Source organism: Zosterops lateralis (assembly GCF_965231275.1).
Source record: "Zosterops lateralis genome assembly, chromosome: Z".
Taxonomy (NCBI): domain Eukaryota; kingdom Metazoa; phylum Chordata; class Aves; order Passeriformes; family Zosteropidae; genus Zosterops; species Zosterops lateralis.
The window spans coordinates 2,904,811-2,922,953 of record NC_139800.1 but is presented as its reverse complement, the minus strand read 5'-3'; the positions used below and the strand labels follow the sequence as shown (position 1 = coordinate 2,922,953).

Genomic DNA, 18,143 nt, shown 5'->3' with positions numbered 1-18,143 from the left:
AACATCCAAGAAATCTACAGAATACAGAAAGGTGCTGAGAAGTACACTATCCTATTCAAATGGGAAATAAATATTCAGAGAATACATAAGATGTCACAGATTTCTTTGAGAAGCAACTCTCTAGACCCTTACAGCTTCATTGCCCTTCTCTGAACATGCTCCAGCACTTCAGTTTCTTTCTTATAGTGAAGGGCCCAAAACAGAACAAAGGATTTGAAGTGCAGCCTCACCAGTGCCCAGCACAGGGGGACAATCCTGCCCTGCTCCTGCTGCCCACACCATTGCTGCTACAGCCCAGGATGCCATTGGCCTTCTTGGCCACCTGGGCACTGCTGGCTCCTGGTCAGTCACTGTCACCAGCACCTCCAGGGCCTTTTCCTGTGGGCAGCTTTCCAGCCCCTCTGCCCCAGCCTGTGGCACTCCTGGGCTTGTTGTGGCCAAAGTGCAAGATCCTCACATTTGGTCTTGTTAAACCTCATATTGCTGGATTCAGCCCATGATCCAGCCTGTCCAGATCCCTCTGCAGAGCCTTCCTGCCCTCCAGCAGATAAAAAAACCCATTCAACTTGGTGTTGTCTGTGAGCACACTGAGGATACACTCAATCCCCTCATCCAGACTATCAAGAATCATATTAAACAGAATATTGGCTCCTGGGGAACCCTGCTGGTGACTGGCTGCCAGCTGGATGCACCATCCACCACCACTATCCTAGAACGGCCATCCAGCCAGCTTTTAACCTCAGACTGCACATTTTTAACCTCAGAATGCACATTTTAAACCTCAGAATGCACACTGTCCAAGCCACGAGCTGCCAGGTTTTCCCAGAGAATGCCATGGGAGATGGTGTGAAAAGCTTTGCTGAAGTCCGAGCAGACAACATCCACAGCCTTTCTTTCATCCACTAGGCAGAGCCTGTGGCGTATTAAGAACCTTGTAGGAGGTTCATAGATATAAAGAATTTGGGATGGAGCTAAACTGGAATCAGCCTTGCATATTCAACATCACAAAACAAATTTTCTTCGTTATATAAAAGAACATAATCTTGCAAGCTAAATGTTTAAATGTCATAAAAAGACGCTTCCAGCACGATACATTTTTGACTTCTAGCATGTATTATGCATGAAAGCTTAGGGGAAATTCATGAGGACATCTTATTTTACAGCCGTTTAACTCTCACCTCAGCTAACAGTGAAAAATGAGGGTTATTGCTTTAACAGGAGAGAATAACAGTATTATTTAGACCCATAATCATAACATGATTTGTACTTGATACCAATAAATAGAAGGTTTCTGTAAAAAACTGGAGTGTGTGTGCAGCAGGTCAGTTAGGAATATTTCTTAATTCAAGCTCTGTAATCAAGGCTATAAAAAATGGAAAAAGTACTACTGACCCTATCTTCTGTCTGAATCAGTACAGACTGTCTGGCTTTTTTGTTCTCTTTTCTTGCTTTCTTTCAGAATTTTATTCTCACTTCCCTGAAGCTGGTTTCCAACAACTCAGCTAATTAAATACCACAGTGGTGACGGTGATTTTCAATGAGTACTACGTGATTGCCCCATGGACTCTTGCCAGCTTCCTAGCTCAGCCATCAGAGAAGTTCTCACTGCGCAGTTGAAGAAAATTCATCATGTTTCTGCCCATTGCCAATGCCAACCCATAAAACATGGGTTGGCATTGCATTTCATGCTGTAAGAGAAGGGCAACTAACTGCCCCTGCAAGTACTGGCCATAAAGAAAATAAATTATAAAGAAAAGGATTGTGGCATATCTAACAAAAAAACCTCATTGTTGCAAAGATGTTAATGTTATGCTTTTCAGTGAATTTAAAGGAAAAGCTTCAGTGAGGAGACAAGCTAAAGAGAAAAAAAATCAAAGAATGTAAAGGGCTAACAACGTAGGTAAAGAAGGGAAGAATAGAAGAGACTTTTGATTTATGGGTAGGGCAGAGAAAATCCAGGGAAAAAATACTCTCTTTTTCAAGGTTATTTCTTTTAGTGGTTCCAGCAGATGCTTCTGTCAGGTTAAGCACTTGAAAGCAACTGCTTCCTGAACTAGAGTTGTTTAAATTGTTTTCTATACTGACCTTGGAGAAAAGCTGTTACCCCACTTTGTGTCCCCAAAGTGATGGTATCTGTCTGCTGCAGAGATGGGTTTAGATGGCAAGACTGAGGAAAAGAAAACCCTCTCTGAGCCATGGTTTATTCCCAGTGGTCAATACCGAGGTGGAAAACCAAGATAATACTTACCTTGAGACCCTGCCACCCTCTGATATCCCATTTCTAAGTTCCAAGCCCTGGGTAGCATTCATATTCAAGACTTTGAATATTTCACAGATACACCCAACCAGATATAGTGCCTACAGTTTTTGAGTGGGACAACAGTACTCCTTGGGAACACATCCACAGTCTTTAAAATATCAGAAAAAGTGAATTTAAGCTGATAGAATAATCAAGAAATAGAAACATCCCAGTTCCAATTTCTTGGTCAGATTTCTTGGCATATTTATGAAGTTTAAAATACAAATAAACAAATGTACTACAATTAGGAATAAATTATTCTCAAGTTTCTTATAAATTGATATGGGCTTTTATGCCATTAGCAGAATCATATTTTTGAGTAAGAAATAGCCACAACTTTAAAATTCATAAACTAAAATCTTCTCAAGAAAGTAAATATTACCATTTTCAGGACTCAAAGGATCTGACTAAGGTCTGGATACCAATAATTTTACAGCTGAACAGATGAGATTTTAATCCTTAAAATTCTTTCTTTTTCTTTGCACTACAGCTAAACAATGTTCCTCCAAGTTTCTTGGAATGGAAATAGAACTTACAGCTTCTCTAAATCAATACCTGAGAAGTTACAGGATGGATTCTTTTACATTCTCTGCTTGTGAGCATCTTGTTACACTGATTCTTTATAATCCTTTAAATTACTGCTCAGAAAGAGCTCCCATGCTCCTGAACAGAAAAAAATGGTTTATTTAGTGGTATGCCTGCCATAAAATCTTCACTCATGCTCCTTGTTGTGATTGTCATAATTTTAAAAGGAGCTTTCTAAGTTGCAGCTTTTCTTTCTAACATACTGGACATGAAAGCAACAGATTTAATTACACCATGCTGTCTAAAGTACACATAGACAGCAAAAGTAACATATCATGGAGACCTTATCAAATCACAGTAATGTGATTTCTCACTGTATATTCTTAGCTTCTCAGGATGTTTTTTGATAAACTTGATATAAAAATACATGTTATTTTTATATGTTAGTGTTGCATATCCATACTGATCTTGGAAAAAAGAGCATTTTTACTCTTTGGTCAGGATATTTAGACTCCACAAGAGGACAAATGCAACCAAGATTCTCCAGTCATGCTCAGCAAAAAAAAAAACAAAACAAAAAACCAAAAACAAAAACAAAAAACAAACAAACAAAAAAAAACCAAACCAAACAAAACAAAACAAAAAAAAAAACAAAAAAAAAAAAAAACAAAAAAACCAAAAAAAAAAAAAAAAAAAAAAACAAAAAACAAAAAACAAAAAAAAAAAAAAAAAAAAAAAACAAACAAACAAACAAACAAACAAAACACCAAAACTTCACAAGTTTCCAGTGTATTTCCTGGGTGATTAGTAGGATAGGATATGTCATGGATGCTTTTTCATTTTAACATAATTCTGACTATAACTGGGACAGAGTGAAAGACCAACACTATGCTTTTATTTTTTGGCATATTTATGAAGCATTCATGGAAAAAGAGGGTCAATATAAACCCAACTTAGGGTGCAAACAGTCCACATGAATGAAGCCCTGTCTTCATGGATGGAAAAAGTCAGTGATACAGGTCTAACTTTGGTACAAACATCCTACACTTGGACACTGTGATTAGCAGAATCAGTCCTAGAATAAGAACAGACTCCACATTTAGTCATTCTCAAAATACCATGTGTGAGAACAGCTTTCCACTTGGTATCCATGAAGGATCAGCATTTAAACATTTCCGTTTTGTTCCAGTACTCTGCTTTCTAAATCAATAATACTGGGCTCATGTAAAAAAACTAAATCTTTATTTCAACTGCAATATAACTGGTTTGGTTTATGTTGGTGTTTTTCTTAAGTTACTCTGAATTTTTGTCTGTGAGTTCATTACTACTTTACGGAATATCACCCTTCAATTAATTTGTTTTGTTGCAGAACTATTGTATTTACTTACATAAAAGATATGACTTTCAAAAATGCACTTTTATAATTTGTTCTGCCTCTAGCAGCATGTAGTAATACTATTCTGCATTTAATACAGCTGCATATATAACAAATTAAGAATGTTTACTAGAGTACTAACTTAAAAAAAGGCTAGTATATTAATTACAGATCACTTCCAGAAGTATCTCAATTTTCCATTCGTTCTTGCACTAAAAGTTTAAACCTTTGCAAGATGATATGCACACTAATAGGTTAATCTTCTTTTTCAGTGTCCATTTATACAGAATAAAGACAATCTGTCCATTTGCTCTGTGGGCCTCTCCTTCCACTCATGGTATAAAATCCATTCAGGAAATAATAATAATTAAAGAAAAAAGTTAAACAAAAACCTCCAAGAAACGGAGGAATTTCTTTTCTGGAACGACTTTGTTGGTGGTACATTTTATGTGTAAGTGTCAATATTGTAAGCATCAGGTTTGGATTCACATTACCATTAGCATCCCAAAAATCTCTCCAGTAGCTACCTAAAGCTAAGAATACTTTAGTCCAAACATGAACCTGCTTCACTGCCAACAGCTGAAATGTGTAGCTTTTTCTTCCAACTCCTAAGCTGAGGGTGCCCCTGTGTTTCATATTTTTAATGTGTATAAAATTTAAAAATAGCAACTGCGTTCTTCTGATTATTTTTATTCATTCAACAAACACACAAATCAACACTTTATTCATCATAAAGGAAGAGAAAAACTGAAGATTATATTTATGGAATGACATTTAGAGTTCTAATGTCTTTGGTTCAGATGTGTAATTGGTTTGCCACTGTCAGACTTAATAATTTGTAAACTATAGTGAATAATGAAATAAACTTCCATAGTTAAGCTTAGTGCTAAAATATCTTTGATCATATCTTGGCCTAGAATTATAATTTTATACAATTTTAATCATCAATTCACAGGTTGTATTTAGCTCACAAAATTGAGGAAAATTATTTCATGGGAAAAAGGAGTAATTCTTCATGGCCTTGTAACAATTTAAGCAGGAAACATTAGAACAGCTATTGTGCAAAATACAAGTGTCCAGTTTGAGCAGGAGTATGGGTTGTGGAGTAAACAGCACAGCAGAAAATATTTATTGCCCATACAGGCAGACCAATAGAGTGTTTTTGTAAGCACGTTTTCTTATTTTCCAAGATGTTCCATACAGGTTTTATATTTTTTCCCTCCTCACCTTCTCTTAGTACTTCAATAATACTTCCTGTGCCTGCAATCACTTCAGTGATTTACCCTCCTATTCACCTTGCCTCACCTCTTCAGCCCTTCCTGCAACTCCATTTCTCCCCTGGGACCTGCCCCTTGCCCCTGGTGGGACAAACAGCGACCTGTGACACAGCAAGGTTGAAATAAAGGGCACTGACTGGACAGAGTGTTTCCACCAATCTGAATGATTGCATTATAACTGCATTTCCCTTAACAGAAATAGTAATTTAGGCTCCTACTGGATTAAGTTACCAATTTTCAAACAAGCTGCAGGAACTTCAGATGCACTTCAGGACAGACCCTGTCTTCTCTGTTTTTCTTTATGGTCAGAAACTGCAATATTGAAGCTTTTCCTCTACCAAAGAGGAGAGAGAAAAAAAAAAAAAAAAAAAAAAAAAAAAAAAAAAAAAGGAAAAGTTGAGAGAGAAAGAAAGGATCAAAAGTTTAGTCTACTCTTGGATTCATGTAAGTTTACTTCCTACATGTATCAGAAATTTCACTTTTTATTTGTATCAGATTTCCAACTGTGGTTTAAAAACTCTATTTCTTGGAAGATATAATGGTGATTGGTAAAGTATTTCATCACACCTTTATCCTCATAGTCACATTAATGACTCATTTAGGGTTAGCTTCCATCAGTTCAGCTAACCCAAATGACTTCTTTACTTTGTCAGCTAGATTTTGCTTGCTGGGTTATTCCAAATATGCATTTATATGGATAACTGCAGGATGTGATCTTACAACATTTTAATGTTCTTTCCAGCTGTGGTCTTTCACTCTCTTTTCTCTCTGTGAAAAAGTCATATTCTCTGCCTCATTCCACACAAGAAATGTTTTCAGAAACATGTATTTCACAAGCATTTTCTTTCAGGCTGTGTTTAAGTTCTGTATCGTTGTAATGAGTGGCATATTAGATATTTTCTGCCAGGGTTGGCCTGGAAAAGCTGCTCTATATTAGTGAGGGACTGAACAAGAACTGTTCTTCAGTATTCCATTCCTTAGCTAAAGCTAACACAGCCCTTAAGTATTGTCTAGGTTTTGTTGATCACCCACAATAGTCTTCCAGGACTCCAGGAGTGAGACTTTTCAACTGGTTCATTTCTACTTGAACTGCAGTGTTTAACTGGAGAGATTATCACTGGACCCAGAATAAGTTAAGGATGGTATCCCATGTTATACAGACAGTACTAACACCTACAAATCCCTGTGTCCTAAAAGTCTCATTTGCAGCACAACAAAATTATTTAATGATATTCAGCTTGAAGACCATTATTGTATTCTTTTTCCCTGAAAAATCTGTCACTCAGCCAATTTACTAAGCTCCTGCTTAGTTCATTATTACTACCTAAGTACAATCTCTTGTTTTTGTTCTTACTGATACCAACCAAACCAAACCAAACCAAAACCGACCCACACACATTAAAAAATAAAAAAGTTTTGTATTCTGATCTTGATTACTCAAGTTCTGACTACATTGCTCCAGTGCTTACAATAAGTATCCTGTGCAATCACCAAAAGCTTTCACAAAGAATAGTCACAACATCTATGCATTTATAAGTGTTCTCTCATAAGGAGTACTGGGGTCAGATATAAACTAAAACCAGCAAAAGCAATTTAGAATGCACTTTAGAATGAAGCTGAGCCTTTAATAATAGAGCAGATATTTGAGAACAAGGATGATGTCATGAACATGTCTTTGCTCAGTTGAAAGAATCCAAATTATTTCTTCAGTTGTCTGGCTGTAGTCCTTATTTACACAGACTGACTCACCAGTGAAGGAATTTGGGGAGGAAGGAATCACTTGAATCATGCAGCCTGGCTGGACATCATTCATAGAGCTACTCACTGTATTTTCCTGAAGTCTCAGCTCAACTGTATTTACATATTTCTGGTGATAACCTCTACTTGTCTGTCTAGTCTGCTAGCACATTATTCATGTAATTAGGATTTTTCCTACCTCAACATCTAATGTCTGACTAAATCCAGAATAACCAAGTACATGAGTCAAGTTTTCTATTTTCAGGTAGTGTCAAAGAATACCCCTACAGTGTCAATTACTAGCCTGTCTTAGGACTCCATAAATTGTCAGTGAATTTTTTTTCTGTCTCTAAGAAAGTTTTTGAAATTAACAACTCAGATGCTTTGGTAGGGACATTAAAGATCATACATTAAATGTCATCTAGTTCCAATCCCTCTTGTTCCACTCAGTTTGCTCAGAGCTCCATCCAACCAGGTCTTGAACACTTCCAGGGATGAGGCATCCACGAATTTTCTGCTCATTGAGTTCCAGTGCCTCACCACCCTCAGAGTAAAGCATTTCTTCCTAATATCTAATGAAATTTACTCTCAGTTTGAAGCTATTCTTTCTTGTCCTGTCACTACATGCCACTGTAAAAAGTCTCTCTCTAGGTTTCCTTTAGGCTCCCTTCAGATGCTGTAAGGGCACAATTAGATCACTCCAAAGCCTTCTCTTTTCCAGGCTGAACAGTCTGAATTTCCTCAGCCTTTCTTCATAGGAGAAGATCCAATCCCTCCAATATTCTGGGTGCCCCTCTTCTGGACAGCTCCAGCAGTTCCATGTCCTTCCTGTGCTGGGCCCCCAGAGCTGGTGCAGCCCTGCAGGTAGGTCTGAGCAGAGCAGAGCAGAGGGGCAGGATCCCCTCCCTGGCCCTGCTGCCCACACTGCTCTGGATGCAGCCCAGGACACGTCTGGCTCTCTGGGCTGTCAGTGCCCATGGCTGGGTCATGTCCATCCTCCAGCACCCCCAAGGCCTTCTCAGCAGGGCTGCTCTGATCTGTTCACCACAGCCTGGGCTGATACCAGGAGCTGCCCCAACCCAGGTGCAGCAGCAGCACCTTGCACTTGGCCTTGTTAAAACACAGGGAATTCCCATAGATTCACTTCCTGAGCTTGTCCAGATCCATCTGGATGGCATCCCATCCTCCAGATGTGTCGATTGCACCACTCAGCTTGGTGTCATCTGCAAATCTGCTGAGGGTACACTCAATCCCTCTGTCTGTGTCATTAATGAAGACATTAAATAATTCTGGTCTGGGTACAGACACCATTTGTCCCTGATGTCAATCAGGACTCCAAGCCATTGGACACAACCCCCTCGATGCCACTGACCAACCACTTTCTTATCCACCTAACAGGCCACTCATGAAATCCCTCACTCTGTGTTTTAAGGGAGAAGAAGGGCATTGTGGGGGCCTGTGTCAAAAAGGCTTTACAGAAGTCAGATAAATTATATCTGTAGCCCTTCCCCTGCCCACTGATGCAGTCACCCCATCATAGAAGGTCACTGGATTGGTCTGGATGGACCTGCCCTTGGTGAAGCTCTGCTGGCTGTCCCAAACCACCTCCCTGTGCCTTAGCACAGCTCCTAGGATGATCTGTTCCATGATCTTCCCAGGCACAGAGGGAAGGCTGACAGATCAGTAGCTCCCTTAGACAAAGAAAACCTTAATCTTCTGTAGACAGAAGGTAAATATGTAAATATGGTAAATATGTCCATGTCTATTCCCTCTGACATGACGCTTGAGACTGGAGTGAATGTCCCTTATTGTGTTTCAGCATAAGGGAACGTGATGATGCATAGTTTTACACCTTTAATAATTTAGTAATAGTGGGGGAATTGTTTGGCTTGTGTTTGTGGGTTGGTTTTTGGTTGTTTTGGATTTTCTGGGATTTTTGGGTCGGTTGGTTGGTTTGGTTTTGGGTTTTTGGTTTTGTTTTATTTTGTTGGGGTTTTTAAAAAAAATTTACCTAAGCATACAGTCTGAAAGTATAAAACCCCCCATTTTTTTCATCTTTCTTAGCCTTGTTCTCCCTGATCAAACACAAGTGCCACCTGCAAGCCCTGAATAAGTGAAAAGTGACTGCAGTTTAAGTTCAGCACTGACAGTGTTCACAATTGGCTGCAAGGTTTAAAGTCCCATTTTCTATACTGCAGCCCTCATATAAAGTAATATTTTATTCCTGACTTCTTTATGAGTGTGGCTAAAATTGTGCTATTAGGGGCTCAATCCAGGTACTTTTCACATGTTATAGTAAATACGCTGTGAATCACACCATGGGAAGTAAAGAGATATTGAAGCTGCAGCTGAGCTGCACCTATCCTTTACAGCAAACAGCTTAGAGCTGGAATATGGCATGATTGAGTGAAGTAAGGGTTTGTAATCAGCAGATCCTCTACAAACCATGGGCACACTCAGGAGACAATTCACCTCCTGTATAAAAGCTGGAAAACTTTACCTGCGAGGTTCAGATGAGCTTTAATTTTTATGTATTCAAAGATCAAAAGGCCCATGTATTAAACATAAGAAACTCAAATATACGACAACAATAATTTGAAGATCAAGCATTTAGGATGTAAATTTCTAGAGAATTAAATGGTTACTTACTCCAATGTTAATTCAGGAGACAGCTCAAGCTCAGATACAGGATTTTCTAAAGGTTAAAAAAAATGCCAGTGGAAATCAAAGTCATAGCAGACCACAGATTAAAGGATAGGAACTGCATAGAGCTGTAGATCTTCAAGATGATCTTAATAGATTAGCCCAGACCTAAAGACATACATAGAAAAGAGCTTATAGCAAATGCTAATAAAGTTAATTCTGAAAACTCATAGAGCTGGGAAGAATTTTATTAAAAAAAAAAAAAAAAAAAAAAAAAAGCATGACTGAAGCAGTCTGAGCTATAATTCAAAAATCTGGAATGGGTAGTGATGCCTAGCAAAGGCATCAGATCCAGTATATCACACAGACTATATACTATAATGACTGTCCACAAACTCTAAGCATGGAACAAGCAGTTCAAGGAAAGTACTGACATACCACAAACAGCACTACATAAATGCAGCTTGCTTAACTGTGCCTTTCCAATCTTCAGTGTTTTACAGTTTGCATTACCCACACTCTGTGAGTTCTTCACAAAGCTTAGAAAAAACAATTTGCCACTTTCTAGGGATTTTCCTGAAACCTAAACTGTAACAGTCTCATCTATGCATTTGTGCTGATAATTTTGAGAAACTTCATGTACACACACCCACACACCCACCTGTTCCTTAAATTACTATACAGGGTATAAGGTAGGACAGCCACAAATAAAAACAGAGTGCCTGTTATCTCATAGTCAACCCTGCAAATTTTAGCTCTTTGCATGCACAGGTTTTAACATAATAAACGAAAGGTATGAAGGTATACAGTGAGGTGGAGGTTTTCATGCAAGTGCCATATGCCATTACACCCCAAGGACATCTCAGCAGCCCCCAGAGCTACCACCCAGGCATGGGGATGAGGTGACAGGGCCATGGGAGGGGACACAGCCTGTGCTCTGCCTCAGCCTGTGATTGATGTCCCTCTTCAGCAGCCTTGCCAGCAGCACAGAGGACCACTGGCTTCCCTGAAGGTAATCACACATTCAAAACATTCAGCTCCCATTTTCTGATTTTCTGTTGCTTGTTGATTTTGTCTTCTTTTTTTTTTTTTTTTTTTTTTTTTTTTTTAAATCAGATCCCAAATGAGACCTGTGCCCTCTAAAACCATGAGAAGCCACAGGGCACTCCAGAACAGCCCCTGCTGTGGTGGGGAGGCTGCACAACCCTGCCTCTCTCAGCCTCCTCTCTCAGACATGCTTCCCAGCAGCAACCTGAATATAGCCTTCAAGTACAGGCTGGGTAAAATTTCTGCTATGTGGGTGGGTAAATGAATGACCTCTTCACACAGCAAACTCTAAAATATGGGCTAACTATAGTCAGGTACATTCTGGTTTAAAACAACCACTGAGAGGAGAATAGAAAAGGCTAGTTCAGAAAGGATGGGGTTCTTTTTCATGTTTCAGTCCTGTATGCTAAACATGTTTTGAACACTGCTGCTGTATCTCATACTTCAACCAGGTTGGTCAGGAAAATTGAAAAACAAACAAACAAACAAACAAACAAACAAAACAGTCAGGCAAGGCCAGCTAACCCAAACAGATTTCTCACAAGAATGAGCAGATATGACTAAATATGCACACGGAAACTCCTATTTTTCCAGCTGTATATACACTGTTTCCATATCCTCATGCAGCATTTTTCTATAAAATTATCATCTATAAAATTACTATACATCTAAATAAAAATACTAAAATGTTTAAAACTTAAAAAACATTTCAATTTACTGAATTTCAAATGTTTCATCTAAGCTTTAGGTGCAGCTCTTCAGCAAAAACACATAGTCTGCAATGGTCTGACACAGACCATAACAAGTGTTGTACTGAATTGTTTGTGTAAGGAACATGAACTCCTGGCTTCTAGGCTACATTTCCATGTCATACCTAATCATACTGGCTAAACTGCACAAGCTCTGTCACCTCAGCCACAAATTGTGAGCAGGCTAATCATAGCTCCTGTGCTGCTGTAGTTTATGTCTGGCAGAGAACATGACTAAGGAGACAGTTCTGGTTTGGAAAGTCAACAGGAGGGATCAAAGAGCAGACAGAGAGCTCCTTTCCTGACTTAAGTACAGGCCTTTACCCTGACAGAAGTGTGGACCAAAACACCAATTTAACCACTGACTATATCTGGCAAAGATGGGGATGTAAGAAGCACACCCTCAGCCAGATCTCCCTGCCCAAATTTAGTTTCCAGGAAGACTGCTCTGTGGCTCTGCTGTGCCCAGACTCCCAGCATTTTTTTTTTCCATGTGTACAAACACTGCTAAGGAAAAGGATGTTAAGATCACTGAGCTTGGCAAGATTGTGATGAATTAAGAATTGCAAAATAAAATACAGTAAAATATTAGGTGTTACAGAAATCACAATCAAGCACTCAGAAAGTAAGTATTCACAAAATTTGTATGATGCTAGTTTATCCTACATGAAAAGAACACACAAAAAAAAACCAACACACACACAAAAAACCCAAACAAAAACAAAACCAAAAACACACACAAAAAACCCCAACCAAACAAGCAAACAAAAAAACCCAAAAACAAACAAACAAACAAAACAAAACAAACCACCAAAAAACCCCAAAAAACCCCAAAAAACCAACCAACCAAAAAAAAAAAAGAAAAGTATAAAGGTGCTGTCCTGATGAGAAAAAAATTCCGTATAAAAAAAAGAATGCAGTGCTGCATATCACTTCATTCTCACATCATACCTCTCTTGAATTCTGGCACTTCAGTCTGAACCTGCGAATTTTATTTCTCTGTTTACTCATGGGACAGAGCTCATGATACATGAAGGCTTGTTAGCAAATATCAAAAACATTTGCACTTTTGATAGACATGAGGAAATCCTCAGACTCTAGAACCTATAGATCTAACACAACGCTCAAAATGATTTTCTAGAATCCTAGAGAAGGTAAAATGAATGCACTGCACATGCAGGAGAAGCCAAGTTTGGGGTTAGGTTTCAATTACAACATCATCCTATAAGTCACACTTTGTAACTAGTCTTTTATCTTAATTTTACCTTAATTTTTAGTCTTTATTTACCTTTATTTTATATGCATTTATCTTAATTTTAATGAATATCTCATCAAATATCTACTGATGAATTCCATATCTGTATGTAGTAAATCACTGATTTGTACCTTCTGTGAGAGCTTGGAGTTCAGCATATATAAGATACTAAATTAAGTCAAACAAAATACATTTGTAAAGCTAACCAGAATACAGAAATAAAGCCTTACTACATAAGCAGCTGAATACAGGCGTCAGCTCAAGAGTTATGTGCCATCTAGGTCTTGCTTTCAGCTACCCTGCTAGCAAATCTGTGTGTAACTGCTCACCCTGAAACTCAGAAAAAATCCTTTTTAATTAGCATGTCATTTTACCCTTTGACACAAAGTATATGAAATAAAGATGTCTTGTTGCAGCTTGTTGTTTCTGCATTTAAAGGATTTAACACAGAGAAGATGGATGACCAAATTAAGCCTTCCTAAATAGATCTGTGCTTATGTATTCTTCAGAGAGACAGCAACAGAAGATGATAACGTGTGCTCGCAGCATCCCTTACACTGCCCCCAACTCAAGCACAGACCATCCTTCCTGAGAATTATGTGGTTCTGTCCATACTTTAAAACTCCCACGCAAGGAGTACTAAATCACTCCTCTCTTACCAAGTGAAACACTGAAGGATACTCAGTATTTGTCATATTCTTTGAGGGTTTTGATGATGACAAAGGCACCACAATCCTATCACCAGATGGCAGATGGTCACAGAACACAACCACCACACAGAAACACTTACACTGGAAGGATTGATTAGGTCTCTCTGGTGAACAATGAAGCTAAGGAAAATTTCTGGTGAATCATCTGCAGCTACAGTTCTCAACAAGCAGCATTTCCATTGTTGAAGGAAGAGCACACATGAGCTTGTTCTTATGTTATCTAGTCTTGAGTGCTGAGGGGGATGCAGACAAAAAGTTTTTCTCATTCTTCAGCAAATACTGTGCCATTCAGAAGTGTTTTTCTAGATGTTTCAAAGTCACATACTCTCTTGGTAAAACTTTTTGTGCCTGAGAGAGATATATTAGCCTAAGCAATAAAAAACCACCATATTATCTTTGAATGATTACTATTTGTCATGCATTTTACTTGCAATAAACTGACCATCTGCCATAAAGACAGTGAATCAGACAGAGTAGTGCATTTAATCAATTAAAAATAATAAGATCTCAGATCTCCTGTAGCATGTTTTTTTCCTTTGCAGAAATTGTCATTAAGTGAATCTGAACAGTTTGTCAGAGACAGCATAATTGGATATTGAAAGCACAGGTCAAAAGTCAGAATCCTGTCAACCCTAGCCTTGCAAATAAAATATAATTGGGCTCTGAGAAAGTAACTTAGTAATAAATTCAACCAGGGACATAAATACCTTAACAATTACAACACTAAGTTTTCCACTTTTCGTGTTGCATGCAGGGCACAAGGAAAAAAGTGAGCCAAAGGAAGCCACTGCCATCATACTTTCCATCAGACTCATACACAAATATGATTGGCATTTCCCAAAAACACCAGCTTGGTTGAGCCCTCAAGGAACAGACAGAAAGACAACTATTTTATGACCTGACTGGGAGTCAAGAATGAAAACTGTGCTGAGTCACTCAGCTCTGTCGACACCAAATATTTGCACACATCGTCACCCAGAACTGCAGGTGCCCACGGGACTTCAAGGTCAAAAAATTTCATGCTTATGGACCTGCCCAAAGCCAGTAGTTAAATAAGGAATTTCAGGACTCTCTGGTGCCAGCAGGGACATGGGGTTTCTTCTTCTGGGTCTGACTCTGTTTCTGTAACAAATAAAAGCCTGATCTCTAACAAAGGTTTGTGCCCTCCCAGTAAATGCCTCATAGCTGCACTGAAAGATGACACAGAATTTCCAACTTATAAAAGAGAAGCAGCTTTCACCCTACCTTTTCCTCCATTGCAGTACTTAAATCTGTCATTTCAGGAGTCAGGCTTAGGAATTAACTCTCTGGTTACTGAATTACACAGTGACAGACAGAAGATAAATCCAGTCATGTGAATGAGGGTATTAAGTACTGCTGCATTAAAATTGAAGAAGTTATGTATAAATTAAGCTGCATATATTTTCCACACAAAGAAAGGGCAAGAGGCATACAAAACCGCAGAACCTTCAGAGGCTGACAAGTTTACATAGACAAACAGCAGAAGTTTAAAATACACTTAGACAAAGTAACACAAGAATAGCATAACTGCACTGTTTCCCCAATTACAAGCAACTACCCAGCTGTTTCTACCTCAAGTAAAAATTGCTATTTCTATAACAATTCTCTTCCAGATGTCTTCTTCCATGCCTATGTGTCCTTTCACCTAAGCTAAAAATGCCAATGAACACAAAAAGTACGTGAAGATACAAGACTTCAAATTAATAAATATCTCCTTCTATTTAGAAGGAATGAAGCACTTTCATAGTCTGCATATAGCTTTGAACAGAGGGTTTTATGTTTACATGTAGAGAGAAAATCTTTTGCATCTGAAAAAAGTATAGTTATTAAAAACTCTATTACAGTCACCTTATAAAAAAAAGGTGATCCTGAAAAAATCCTCAACTAAATCTTTGGGAGCCTATAACTATCCCCCCCCCCCACCAGACACACACTTGCAAAAGGCGTATGCATTAAAAAATGAAATTTTACACTAAAAATGGCAACTTACAACCAACCTATCAGAAATTTTTCAAGACAGGAATTTTTTTTATATATTAATTTTTCTAAATTATTTAATGGTCTAAAAAACCTATTTGGTTTCTGCCTTTATTTCATTATAGAATATATGTCTGAAGTAAAAAAAAAATCTTAATTTTCTTTGTCTGAAGATTTTGATCTCAACCTTCTAACTTTCATCTTCATTACTGTAGGCTAATTTTCCTTTCAAATGAATATTTCATCTCATCTGACTTCCTATTTCACATTTTACTTTATTTTTTCTTCTTCCACATTTCTAAGACAGGAAATCCATTTTAAGTCAGAAATGTTCTTGTAAAACAAGCCAAAAAAAAAAAAAAATCTTGTGAGTCATTGCAGCTATTAATCCCTGTTCTGCACTAGAAAGGAAACAGGACCATCAAGCCCTTACTCTGAGGAGCTGGATATTTACCCAGTTCTGCAGGAGCTCATGCCTTTTAATGAGGCAAGCCCCCATTATTCAGTTACCACTAAGAAGTATCAAACCAACTGGTCAGCGAGGGTTGAATGCTCCCTTTGTAAGCCCCTCTTGCATACTGAGTCAGAATCCAAGAAATGAGGTTTGTGATGAACTGTTGACTCACATTATACCTCAGTCCCCCAGATTAGCCCTTGCTGGAAGTGATGGCAGCCGTCAGAAAAGCGTAAATGCTGTTCTGAGACTTCCAGCACTCTAAATCTGATATTCTAATTAGCAAGAAACAAGTTCCAAAAGCTGGCAGCAGCCGCAAATTAATGATTGCACCATCAGCTAACAAGCACCAAGAAAAGACGGGAGAGAAAATCCACCCGTGCCTGACTATTTTCATCCCAGCTGGGATGGGAGCTCTGTTAGAAGAGCAAGGGTCTAGAATAGAAAAAGTACATGTTAAGGACCTTTATCCTCTTCGCTTTTCCTTTGCTAAAGGACTGAAGCATCAGTAGCAAGATAAGAAGTTGCAAGAATCTGAGCAGTGTGCGGGCAGTGTAAGAGAAGTGTCCAGTGAATGGTTACTTTTTTATCAGGCTCACAGAAAAGTAGAACAAGTGACCTCAAAAAGCCAATGGTTTATGGCAGCCAGCATCTCCTCTACCCACCTGTTACTGGAAAAAAGTTAGCAGAGACACTGTAGAAAAGTTGAGATATCCCACCTAAGTGACTGTTATAGGACCAGATTGAACTGCCCCTTTGGAAATGTTTGTGTCTGTATGTGTTCCTCCCTCTACAGAATTTGGAGAGCCTGGACAACTTTCTGAGGAGAGTCAAATCTCACCAATGGAGTGCAGAAATCAGGGCAGGAACAACTACCAAGAGCTAAATGGCAGAGCCCACATCTTCATGGCAGTTTTATTCTACTCCTGTATAAGAAAAGAGCTCTGGTTGCTAAAAAACTGCACAGGAAAACTTGCACAGGTGAATAAAAAATTATAAATAGGTTTGAAAGCACACTCCTACTCAGGCTGTTTTTAGGAAAGGTTCATCTACTAATAGTGTTACAGAAGGACCTTCCAAGATCACTCACTGTACTTTTTAAACTTGCTTTGGAGAAAGGTCAAGTTTCTGTAGCTCAGGAAGACCATCGGTATTGCTTCTACATATGATGTTACTATTCAGAATTTATTTAAAAGATATATTTTAAGTTTATTTGAAATTTGCCTGATACATTAGAAATACATTCAAATTTGAGACAGTGTCTAAAACTTAACTAATTTTAAAAATCTAATATGGTAGGAGGACCTGTGGATTACTTTCAAATCACACAGAGAAAAAAAAATACATGGTCCCCTAATGTCTACTACCTTCTGGTAGTAGTTCTGGTACTACCTCTGGTAATACAGAATTCAGTGATCATTAGCAAAAGTGACTCTGTTTTCTTTGTGATTCATTGCTTCAATACTCCAGGCAAGAACAAAGACATATAGAAAAATGTAACTTCCATAACATCTGAGTGGTCCTGCTGACACGGACTTCCATACAGATATCCCTGGAAATGAAAGAGAAATCAGGCTTTGGTGCTTTTACATCCCCAGACACAGAGTTGACTTTGCAACCTTTATTACACTTTCCATTACTGCTGACAGGCTGTTCACATTGCTGTGCATACCTGAAAACAGAACAAGTTCTGCTTCACTTTAAATGGAAATACACACTGTTAAATTACCAGGAGCCTGGGCAGGCACAGCACTCACTCTGAGTGGTTACCACACAATTAAGCCCAACAGCTAACTGGCTTCTTGCTAAATCCAGCCTGCTTTCCAGGAACTTTCCATGTTTTATGGAATCTGGGGAAGTGGAAGCCTGTAAGTGCTGGTGCTCAGATCCCTGGCCAAAATCAAGAGCAGCTGGAGCATCACTGTACCTATAGGACTGTGGGACTAGAGAAAAGCTTTTAGAAATATTCTTGGCTGTCCAAATCTGAAAGTGAGACTCAAAGTGATATTTTAATAAATCATGTAGATAAAGAGGTATTTAATAATCTAATTATACATAAGAGTATTTTCTATGG

The 18,143-nt window shown here is 38.4% G+C and overlaps 1 protein-coding gene across 5 annotated transcripts in view; it reads right to left on the bottom strand.

The window, feature by feature from the left end:
* The window catches only part of GLIS3 (GLIS family zinc finger 3), a 170,151-nt gene that overhangs the window by 77,693 nt on the left and 74,315 nt on the right, over window positions 1–18,143 (bottom strand). The gene's annotated exons all lie outside the window — the stretch shown is intronic.